The following is a 12,931-nucleotide window of genomic DNA, read 5'->3' as shown; positions in this document are numbered from 1 at the left end:
GTATACACAGTTACAGCAACCTAAGTGTCCATCGACAGATGAATGGATAAAGATGTGGCACATATATACAATGGAATATTACTCAGCCATAAAAAGAAACGAAATTGAGTTATTTGTAGTGAGGTGGATGGACCTAGAGTCTGTCAAACAGAGTGAAGTAAGTCAGAAAGAGAAAAACAAATACCATATGCTAACACATATATCTGGACTCTAAAAAAAATGGTTCTGAAGAACCTAGGGGCAGGACGGGAATACAGGAATAAAGACGTAGATGTAGAGAATGGGCTTGAGGACATGGGGAGGGGGAAGGGTAAGCTGGGATGAAGTGAGAGAGTGGCATGGACTACTTTATACTATCAAATGTAAAATAGATAGCTAGTGGGAAGCAGCCACATAGCACAGGGAGATCAGCTTGGTGCTTTGTGACCACCTAGAGGGGTGGGATAGGGAGGGTGGGAGGGAGATGCAAGAGGGAGGAGATATGGGGATGTATGTATATGTATAGCTGATTTACTTTGTTATAAAGCAGAAACTAACACAGCACTGTAAAGCAATTATACTCCAATAAAGATGTTAAAAAAACATAATGGAAAAGAATATGAAAAAGAATATATATATGTATAACTAAAGTCACTTTGCTGTACAGCAGAAATTAACATTGTAAATCAACTATACCTCAATAAAATAAAAAAAAATGCTTTTCCAGGAAGAAAAACAAAAACAGAAACAAAGTATAGACAGCTCCACTTTGCACAGCAGTGTGCACAGGGGTGAGGAGGACACAAATGATATGCTTACTCTGGCAGCCAAGAGGCTCCCAGTGCGAGCCTTAACCTTACCCCTGGCAAAGGATCCCTAGCTGTGTGGAAAGTTCAAAGGCCAGAGGTAGGGGATGATGATATGGGTACAGCTAAAACTTGGACTTACAGAGACAAAGAGATTCCCTATAGTCCATTTTCTGCACCTTAAGCACAGTTAGGTACTGACAATATGGGAATGAATACCCATCTAAAGTTTGATGTACAGTTATCCTCTGACTGAACGGGCTCCTGCGTGATTGACAGGCACAGAAATGTACTCACAAGCCTGGGAACATGACTTAAATTGCTGTGGCAACTTAGGCTTTGTGATTCTGCCTTTTCAAGAACAGGAAAGAAGAATGCCATGAGTTCTTCAGCTAACCTGGTACTGATTTCACTGATGAAGGCCCAGTTAATGCCTAAACAATGAGGGAATAAACTTTCATATAAAAGCATACATACACTGATATATACCTCACCTACTAAGTGCTAATTCTGAAAAAAAAATCAAACAACCACTTGCAGGTTTAAGGTAAATGTGTCTACATCTCTGGATTATCAAAGGAAGAGATGCCATCAAGCAAACATTTTAGCCTTTAATGCTAATCAACGTTCTCTGAAGAGAAACACTGTCCAAGTTATGTGTAACACGAAAGTTGAAGCACAGTGCATGGTACAAGAAAGCAATTAATTCTCAGTTGGTGTAGTTCTGTTTAAACTGACATTTCACAGAGTACAGGACTGAACTATCACATAATCGAATGATGTCATTTAAATGCATAAGGACTCATTCCATTTGCTATTCTGCAGGGACAACTCTACAAATGCCTGTTGGTTTCATTTAGGGAAGATTTAGAATGAATAATATGACCTGAGCAGGAAACCAACGTTAAACATGCTGGTGTCGAGGTGGCAACAAAATGACTTTCCTACCAAAAATCCTAACCAATTAAAGTTAATTGGGTACTGTGCAGGGAGAAAGCTAAGTCTATAGGAAACAGAAAACCGGTGGTTTACTACATAATGCTTTGTATAAGGAGGTAAGAGAGGATCACAGACATATCCATTAACATGTTTTGCACAGAGCTCAGTGTTCTGGGTGGCTAGTTGGAGAAACTGAATCACCATTTTGCTGAACACTCTGATCCATTTCTATAAATTACCAGAGTGCCTTTAATGAGACAGTGGTTAAGACACGGTGGCAATTTACAATTGTGCTCAACTACTGCCTGTGGGAAATCCTACCTTAGCTCTGCAAAGAATACTAGAGCCAAGTATTTTTCAACCTCATAAAATATTTCATTATTTTCCATACAATACACTTCTCAAAATAAATCAACTGATTGCAAAATCATGCTTTGGGATTAACAATAATCACACAGCATAAGCCATGTCTTCATACTTGATATAACTGCTTATGAAAGTCTGTTTTGTAGAGTTTCCTAAGTAGCCTGGAAACATATTGCAGTGGGCTGAATGGTGGCCCCCCAGAAGATATGTCCACATCCAAATTTCTGGAACCTGTGAATGTTACCTTATATGAAATGGGATCTCTGCAGATATAAATAACTTAAGGATTCTGAGATGAAAGGATCATCGTGGAATATCCAGGTGGGGCTTAAATCCAATAAAAAGTGTCTTTATAACAGAAAGGCAGAGGGAGATTTGAGACAGAAGAGGAGAAGGGATTATGACCATGGAGGCAGAGACTGGAGTGATTCATTAATCCACAAGTCAATAAATGCTGATAGCTATCAGAACCTGGAAGAGGCAAGGAATGGAATCTACCCTAAAGTCTTTGGAGGGAATGCAGTCTGGCTGATTTTGGACTTCCGGCCTCTAGAACTGTGAGAAAATAAATTCCTGCTGTTTTAAGCCACCCAGTTTGTGGTAATTTGTTATAGCAGCCCTAGGAAACTAATACACACATTTACCAAACAGAAGAGTAACTTGAAGACTCTAGACAAAGAGGCCAATGAAATCTGGCCCTTGTCCATTGCTTCAGAAATAGTAAACTTCCAGGGAACAGGCACTCTGTGAAGTCTGGGGAACCTCGGACTGCAGAAATACCAATCAACTCATACCTATTTTTCTTAAGCAAATGAAGGCTAAATCCAATGACTACTGTAAACTTCCCTTCCACCTTTAGAAAAAAATAGACTTACATGGTAAGCCTGATTTCAATTTTACAAGCTAGCCAGATTAAACAGCATCAGATCCAAGGTTTCTAGAGAAGCATTTTTACTCAAGGCAGAGTGCAAGAGTCTGCCTTATCTTGCTGTAGAAGTCAAACATTTCAAGTATGAGGCAGAACATAAAATGCTGAAGAGGGGATAGGAATTTAAGTTCAGTACTCAGGAAGATATCTGCAAAGTGATATGAAATACATTTACCAGACTGGTCTCATGAATCTGCTTCTGGTAAGAAAAGTCATTTTTAAAGGTTTATAAAATAAACACAGGCAAAATAGTTACAGTGTATCCTGGGTAGAGGTATGAGCTTTATATACATATAGTGGCACACACATACATGCATATTTGTATATATTTTCATAAACAATAAAAGGATAAACGAAGAACTAAAAAATAATAATAATAAACAGCACAGAGGAAAGAGGAGAAAATAGGGAGAAGAGAGACAAAAGCTGAATCTTTCTGAATGTATTTTGTTTCATAGTTCGATATTTGAACCAGGTAAATGTTTTATATGGTAAAAAGTGAAATTAAAAATGTTTAGGGGACTTCCCTGGTGGTGCAGTGGTTAAGAATCCACCTGCCAATGCAGGAGACATGGGTTCAAGCCCTGGTCCGGGAAGATCCCACATTTCACGGAGCAACTAAGCCCGTGCACCACAACTACTGAGCCTGCGCTCTAGAGCCTGCAAGCCACAACTACTGAGCCCACACACCTAGAGCCCGTGCTCCACAACAGGAGAAGCCACCACAATGAGAAGCCTGTGCACCACAACGAAGAGTAGCCCCTGCTCACCACAACTACCCCGCTCGCCACAACTAGAGAAAGCCTGCACACAGCAACAAAGACCCATCTCAGCAAAAAATAATAAATAAATAAATAAATTTATTTTTAAAAATTTTCTTTAGGACTTCCCTGGTGGTGCAGTAGTTAAGAATTCATGTGCCAATGCAGGGGACACGGATTCAAGCCCTGGTCCGGGAAGATCCCACATGCCGAGGAGCAACTAAGCCCGTGCGCCACAACTACTGAGCCTGTGCTCTAGAGCCCGTGAGCCACAACTACTGAAGCCTGCATGCCTAGAGCCCATGCTCTGCAACAAGAGAAGCCACCACAATGAGAAGCCTGCGCACCGCAATGAAGAGTAGCCCCCGCTCTCAGCAACTAGAGAAAGCCCATGAAGCAACGGAGACCCAATGCAGCCAAAAATAAATAAATTTAAAAAAGAAAAGAAATAGGAAAAGCGTTACAAAAAAAAAAATCTTTAAAGAGAGGAATATGGGTCCCGGGACAGACTGCCTGGATTGGTCTACTGGTTTCACCACTTACTAGTTTGGGAAGCTGTCTAAATTCTCCATGTTTATTTACTTATTTGTAAAACAAGGATAAGAACACTTACCTCATAGGGGTAGTTGTAGGGATTAAATAGGTGAATTTATGTAAAGGTCTTAGCATGGTATTGGGCTCATTGTAACTGCTAAATAAATTCTAGTTGCAGTTATTTTATTATCATCATCATAGTCTCAGCTTTAGTTCTAAAAGCAGCAAGAAGTATATAGCTGAATTCTCCTCTCTAGTCCATAAAGTAATTGTTGATGGGTAAAAGGAGATGTGAGTTCAGGGCTCAACTAAAACATGCATGGTTTGACTCCCAAAGACAGTGTTCCCAAGCAAGAGCTCCATCGAGAACTTTAACCAACATTCTATAGGTCATGCGGTAATACAGAAACTTCACAAAATGAAACATGGCTATTCGTTGCTAAATTAAAGATTGTGAATGAGGGATCTGGATGTTGACATTGACCTAGGTAATGAAGTTGAGAAGTTTTACAAGTTCTTAACTGTGTGCCTATTTTATATGCACTGGTAGTTTCCCCAAAAGTTCCTGAAACAAAAATGCTTTGTACTTACCAGATATCTGCTCATTTATGGTCAAAGAGGGGATTCACAGGCTAACATACAGCCCAGAAGCTATGCCAAGTCCAACAGTGCATGCACATCTTGGCCTCTCAGATGCTTGCAGAAACAAAGGAGGCCTCACTATGAATTCAATTAGAATATCAATGCTTAACCTGCCAGAGCCACAAAATGAAAATGCCCTTCATGGACAGCTCTGGCTTTTACTGTTCTCATTAACATCTCTCAGTGGGCAGTTTCTTATAAGCACAGCTAGTCTGAACATTTCTGTGACATTTTTTAGAGGAAAAGCCAAAACATGTGCTTCCTGTATGACACAAAGGGGAACACTGTCTGGTCCATGTATAATGAAGCAGAGAGATTGATCAGTTTTGATTCATAGTCACTAAATCTGAAATACATAACTGACGACAAACAGATGTCACCCCCAAAGCATTAAAAAACAGCTGCAAACACGGTAACTCTATTTAATCAAGAGGAATTAACCGTAAGTGATTTTCTTAGAATTATACAATCTTAAGGCAAGAAAAGATTTTTCAGGTTATCTAAAAGAATCAACCACTTAAAGCAGAGAAAACCTAGCAAAGAATACAAGCTTGTTTTTATATCAACAAAAGTAGCCAGTGTTGTCAAGATACTGTGTCCCACGTTGGTTTTTCCAATGAAGCAAAACTTATTCAATTTCTAAGTTTAAAACTTTAAAAATCATGGAAATACTTTTCAGATAGTTTAAATAATTCTTAGGTTTCTTATAAAGAATAAATAGGACATTTCTGATGGCTAATGGGCTGACATCAACTGGAACATCGATTCCCGTAAAGCAATGTACTTTTGGGCTGCTTAGGTAGGTTTGATTATTCTCCTTACCCTGTATCAGAGGCATATACATCCTGTTAATGGAGGAGGAGGAACAATTGAGTCTGACTTGGAGATGTGAGCAATTTTCATACAAGAGATGACAACTGAGGTTTGCTTTGAAAGTTTTTCTCCCATTCCTCAATGTCCCTTTTTGTGCAGTAAGTGTGCATTTGCAAGCTTAGTACTTTTTATCTGCTGTGGGTCAGAAAACCAAATAATCAAGCTTGTTAGAAATACAGGTAAAGTGATATAAATAGGCTCTATTTGAGAGTATGCAGTGTTCTCTGCTGAGTTAAAATATATGAGCTTTCACTCTGTTGCTATGAAAGTCTTAGATATAATAAATGAGACTCTGGGCCTAGAGAAGATATGCAGTCAATCTTTTAAGATAGGTTGATATATTTTATAGACCAGTCAGACTAATATTAGGTGAAAATATGCAGGCTTTTGAGAAAGAATAAAAGACTTTTTAATATATTCAAATTGGTCATCTAGTACTATGAGCTTTTTCTAGGGCAATTAGCTTTTTAAAAACATCTTTTAGAATAGGAGCCCTTTTGAGAATCAGATGAAGGCTACTAGCTCAGAAAAAAAATACACATAAAAACATACCCTTAAAAGTCTGTATACAATTTTCAGAAGGTCCCAAAGCCCCTGAACCGTATGTGGAATTCACACACCCCTAGGAAATACTCCTCTAGAGGATAACTCAGGGAGGCACACACAGGAATCTCACCAAAGCACTAAACATCAAAGAAAATATTTGTCTATCAATGCAGCCAATTAAGCCCCAGTTAAAAAAATCATTTATATTGCACTTCAATGACTAAAAAATAAGGTTTCATCTTGGACCTGTAGAGAGTCAGAAAAAAGAAATTCTCATCTTTACAAGAAGAAAAAGGCAGGAGAGGCAGCAAATTAACGAGTTTTTGTGAAGCCATTAGAGAAATGAGTCACAGGACAAATAGTCAAACTCAAAGAGAGGCAAGCACGCCTGCAGGGAGACACAGGACAGGAGCATTTCCTTACTTGGGGCAGAAGCCACAGCAGGAACATTAAACTAGAAATTCTGATGAATCTCTGGGGGCTAAGTGGGGCCTACTATGAGAATATGAAGTTTCTGGGAGCTGTAGTCATAGGGGGTTCCCACCTTCTTGTAAGCTTTTTCTCTAGAAACCCAGGAGGCCACTCACAGGGAAGATGGGGGAGAACCTGGAGAAAAAGCTCCCCCAGTGGTGCTGTCTGGGTCGCTGGTGCTCAGTGTCCTGGCTCCCTTATTGAACAAAAGGCTTCATCTACAGAGGAAGGATTTCAAGTGAGGGCACTGGACTAGTGCTGTGGGAAGGGAAAAGCACCCAGCCTCAGCTTCCCTGTGTTACTCAACAGAGAAAAAAGCCTTCATCTGCAGGAGAGAAAACTTCAAGGACATAGACTGAGAATACCAGAGGATACCTGCTGCAGGCATTCAGGAAAATAGTGGGCAGGGGCAAAAATGCTCTATCCCTGAAGGCTACCTCCCCAACCTCACCCCCAGACACAGGACCACTACACACCCCAAAGACTGAGACATAATCAGAAGAGTAGAGAACACCACCCCTCCCTCATACCCTACCACCACACTAAAGCCTCCAGTGATAACAGTGGCTTACAGCTAGGAGAGCTGTAGAAGACAAAATCTCTCTGAGGACAAGCACAAGGGGAAAAGTCAAGAGACGAGACAAAAACAAAGTTATCTGAGGAATTCCAAGTCTCTGGTACCCATAGCAATAACAAATTTCAAACACTCTTGTACACTGCTGGTGGGAGTGTAAACTGATGAGACCCCTTTGGAAGATAGTCTGGCATTCCCTCAAATGGTTAAACAGAGTTACTATGAGACTCAGCAATTCTACACCTAGGTGTTTTTGAAAACATATGTCCACCTAAGAACGTGTATATGAATGCTCACAGCAGCATTACTCATAATACTTCAGAAATGGAGACAACCCAAATGTCTATCAACTAATGAATGGATTTTAAAAATGTGATATATGCATACAATGGAGTATCATTTAGTCATAAAAAAGAAATGAAGTACTGATACATGCTACAGCATGAATGAACTTTGAAAATGTTATGTTAAATGAAAGAAGCCAGACACAAATAGCCATATATTGTATTATTCCATTCATATGGAATGTCCAGAATAGGCAAAACTGTAGAAACAGAAATTAGATTAGTGGTTGCCAGTGGCTGGGAGTAGGGGCCCAGGGAGTTAACTGCTAATGGATAGGGAGTTTCTTTCTGGGGTGATGAAAATGTTCTAAATTTAGACTGTGGTAATGGTTACCCAACAACTCTGTGAATATACTAAAATCCACTGAATTATACACTTTAAGTAGATGAACTGTATGCTGTACGAATTATATTTCAAAAAGATGTTAAAATGTCTTTTAAAAAAGAACAATTGTTGTGGCATCAGTGGACATCACCTGAGAGGCTTTGACATCCACTCCCACCCAGCAATAATAAGGCATTCCTCCTCCTCAATGTGATATCAGCAGAGACTGGATAGGGAGCCTGGACTATCACCACTGCCCATCAGTAATGCAGTACCCCTTACCACACCACTGCCCCTGCTATCAGTGGAGGTAACAAAGTGGGGATTTCCACCCCTGCCAAGTAGTAATGAGCCAACCTTCCCCCTTCCCAGAGGGATAACAGAACTACCTTCCTAGAGAGATAATAGAACTAGGATGGGGAGCCTAGGAATTGTGTAACTGGTGGTAAAAAGTCAGTGTCTCTCTTCCCCACTGGTGTGGTTATTATGGGAGCCTGCTAAAACAGATTTAAATAAGACTTAGTGTCTGATAACATAATACAAAAAAACAAAACAAAACAAAACAAAAACCCAGCCCAGGATGCAATAGGAAATCGTTCATAATACTAAGAACCAGGAATAAGAGACCATCAACAGATACCAGCACTGAGATGACACAAATGTTGGAATTATCTAACAAGGATTTTAAAGCAGCCACCATAAAAATGCTTCAACAAGAAATTACAAACACTTTTGAAACAACAAAAAAAGAAAGTTTCAGCAAAGAAATAAGAAGATACAAAGAATAACCAAATGGAAAATTTGAAATGGAATAATATAATAACTGAAATAAACACATAGGATAGGTTCAATAGAATAATGGAATTAACAGAATAAAGAAACAGGGAAAAAGAGAAATTAATCTAACCAACAGAAAGAATATACACTGAAAAAACAGGAAGAGTCTGAAGGACCTGTGGGAAATAACAAAAGATCTAGCATTCATGCAGTTGAAGTCTCAAAAGAAGAAAAGAAAAAAAGGTGGAGCTGAAAAATAGCTGAAGAAATAATGGCTGAAAATTTCCCAAATTTGGCAAAAGATATAAACTTAGATTCAGGAAGCTGATCAAAGCCCAAACAGGATAAACCCAAAGAAATCCATGCCCAGGCATGGATTTCTAAAGTTTTCTTTGGAAAACTAAAGACAAAGAAAAATCTTGAAGGCAACTGGAAAAGAAATGACTGATTACCTACGGGAGAGCAACCATTTGAATGAGAGCAATCTCTAATTAGAAACCATGGAGGCAAGAAGGAAGTAGCACATTTTTCAAGTGCCGAAAGAAAAGTTCTGTCAAACCAGAATTCTATATCAAGTGAAAATAACCTTCAGGTAAAACCAAAACATTCTCAAATGAAGGAAAACTAAGAGAACTTATCACCAGCAGACTCCCCCTAAAAGGACAGCTAAAGGGAGTTCTTCATATAGAAAGGAAATAAACAAAAGGAAAGTTGGAACATCAGGAATAAAGGAAGAACAAGAGAATAAAAATACGGGTAAATATAATAGACTACCCTTTTCCTCTTGAGTTTTATAATAATATTTTACTGTTGAAGCGAATATTCTAACATTGTCTAATGTAGTTCTCAATGTATGTAGAGAAAATATTTAAGACAACTATATGATAAAGGTGGGGGTGGGGTGGATAAACAAACCAAATGGTGGTAAGCTTCCTTTACTTCAAAGTGGTAAAATGTAGAGATCAGGAGACTGATGTCATGTTTGTTAAAGGCCCTCCCTTTTAAAGGTTGCTTCCCAAGAGCAACCACTAAAAATCTACACAAAGATATACCCTTAAAACCACCATAGAAAAATCAACATGGGGGAATTCGCTGGCAGTCCAGTGGTTAGGACTCTGCACTTTCACTGCTGAGGCCCCAGGTTCAATCCCTGGTTGGGGAACTAAGATCCTGTAAGCTGTGCAGTGCAGCCAACAAAAAAAAAAAAAAAAGAAAGAAAAAGAAGAAGGAAACTCAACATGGAACTTAAAAAAATGTTCAAGTAATCCACAAGAAGACAGAAAATAAAAGAGGAACAAAAAACCCAGAGAAAACAAACAGAAGAATAGTAAAATGGCAGACTTAAACCAAACAGTAGTAAAAGTTACATTAAATATGAATGTTTTAAATATGCCAATTAAAAGACAGAGATTGAAAGAGTGGATTAAAAAATGACCCAACTATATATCATCTGCAAGAAACTCATTTCAAATAAAAATTATATGTATAAATGAAAAGTGAAAGGATGGAAAAAATATACCATATACCATGTAAACAGGAATCAAAAGAAAGCCAGAAATGATATTAATATTAGATAGTATAGACTTCAGAGCAAACAAAATTACCAAAGACAAAGAGGGACATTACATGATGATAAATTCACCAAGAAGATATAGCAATCTTAAATATGTATGCACCTAACAACAGACCTTCAAAATACACAAAGCAAATTTGATAGAACTGAGAGGAGAAATACCCAAATCCACAATTACAGTTGGAGACTGCTACAGCCCTAACTGAACAACTGATAAAACTACTAGGCAGAAAATAAGCTGGGATACAGAAGAACACCATCAACCAATAGGACCCAACAACAGTGGAATACACATTCTTTTCAAGTGCCCATGAAACATTCACCAAGATAAACCATATCTTGGGCCAGAAAACAAACCTTGACACATGTAAAAGAACTGAAACATACAGACTATGTTCTCTGACAAAAATGAACTCAAACTAGAAATCAATAACAGAAAGATAGCAATAAAAGTCTCCAAACGCTTGGAAACTAAACAACACACTTCTAAATAATCCATGGATCAATGAGGAAGTCTCAAGGAAAATAAAAATATTGAAATGGATGAAAATGAAAATAAACATACCAAAATTAATGTGGTGCAGCTAAAGTAGTATTTAAAGGGAAATTTATAGCACTAAAATTCTTATACTAGAAAAAAGGAAAAATTTCAAATAGCCTAAGCATCTACCTCAAGAATCTAGAAAAAGTACAAAATAAAACTGAAGCAAGAAGGAAGAAAATAATAAAAGTAAGAGCAGAAATCAATGGAAATTGAAAAGAGAAAAATAAGAGAGATGATTTCACTGATATATAGAATAATTTGAGCAATACAATATATTATGTAGTACTGGATTATAACCCAAAGTATAAAATAAATATATGTCAGTCCATACTGATATAAATAAGTTATTAAATAAAAATTTTAAATGAAGGCAGCATCCAAGGAGGTTCTTACAATTGCTTAATTTTGGGAAACAATCAGATTATCTAATAAAAAGCTCTTGGCACAGAAAATTACAATAAATGGTACCTATGAGAGGTAGGCGTGATAACATCCATGTTATAATGACAAAACAAATGATTTCAGAGAGATGAAATAAACCAGCCAAGCAACACATGGAATCAATCTTTTCTAATGCCAAGGCTGGTTTTGTCCTACAATATCAGGTTCTCTCTTTTATAATAGAATGGGACATATAAATGAAAAAATTTGCTTCCAGTAGCCCAGGTCCCCTATCTCTTGCAACAAAAGACTGATATTCTCACTGACTCGGAGGCAGCAGGCCTTAAGACTCAAAGCTCTTGAGTCACTTTATGTTCGAGGACTGGCTGTCCTAAATGGGAAAGTAGCAAGGTTTCTTTCTCACCATTCTGTAGTCAAAGCCTCCTCTGGATAGGTGGGAAATTTGTTCTGCTCCTGTTTATGTGCGTTTTATTCCCTAAGTTTTTCTGCATGACACAGACACATATAAATACACATTGATATTCTACTCTGCCCAGAAAGGTCCCTGGCAAAAGGTGAAAATGAAAAGTGACCTCTGAGAAAGGGAGAAATGCTCTCTCTGGCTAACACCCTAAAGCAATGCCGCCCCCCCCCCCCCCGCACCACCACTTGCATGAGGGCAGGTGGAACCTGGACTTGTTTCTAATCAACAGAATATGTCAGACATGATGGGATGTCACTCCCTCGATTAGGTTATGTTATGTGGCAAATGTAATGGGATGCCATTCTCATGATTATGTTATATAAGACTCAGTCTTGGGCTTCCCTGGTGGCGCAGTGGTTGAGAGTCCGCCTGCCGATGCAGGGGACACGGGTTCGTGCCCCAGTCCAGGAGGATCCCACATGCCGCGGAGCGGCTGGGCCCATGAGCCATGGCCGCTGAGCCTGCGCATCCAGAGCCTGTGCTCCGCAATGGGAGAGGCCGCAACAGTGAGAGGCCTGCGTACCGCAAAAAAAAAAAAAAGAAAAAAAAAGACTCAGTCTTAGCAGACTGGAGTAAAAGACTCTCCCCTAGCTGGCTTTGAAAAAGTAAGCTGCTGTGTTTTGAGACGATCTATGGAGAAGGCCACATGGCAAAGAACTACAAGCAGTCTCTAGGAGTGGAGGGTGGTACTCTACCAAAAGTCAATGAAAAAACAGGGACCTCAGTCCTCCAGCTGGAAGGAGATGAATTCTGCCAACAATCTGAATGAGCTTGGAAGCAAATTCTTCCCTAGTCAAACTTCCAGATGAGAACACAGCCCAGCCAGCACACTGATTACAGCCTTGAAAGACCTTGAACAGAGAGAACCCAGTCATGCTGTGCCCAGACTCCCGACCCACAGAAACTGAGATAATAAATGTGTGCTGCTTTAAGCCAATAATTTTGTGATATCGTATAATGTAGCAACAGTTAACTAATACATTCCCTTTTCCTTTGCAGCCAAGGAAGACTACTCATAGTAGAAGTGAAGATAGACAAGGTCAGTTTCTCATCATTTAATTATCACAGAGGAAAGTCTGTAGGA

At 39.0% G+C, this 12,931-nt stretch overlaps 1 protein-coding gene across 5 annotated transcripts in view; it reads right to left on the bottom strand.

Moving 5' to 3' along the window:
• JADE3 (jade family PHD finger 3) overlaps positions 1–12,931 on the bottom strand; it is a 151,722-nt gene that overhangs the window by 57,137 nt on the left and 81,654 nt on the right. The gene's annotated exons all lie outside the window — the stretch shown is intronic.

Source organism: Stenella coeruleoalba (genome assembly GCF_951394435.1).
Source record: "Stenella coeruleoalba genome assembly, chromosome: X".
Taxonomy (NCBI): domain Eukaryota; kingdom Metazoa; phylum Chordata; class Mammalia; order Artiodactyla; family Delphinidae; genus Stenella; species Stenella coeruleoalba.
The sequence above is the reverse complement of the archived record's forward strand: the minus strand, read 5'-3'. Positions and strand labels throughout refer to the sequence as shown.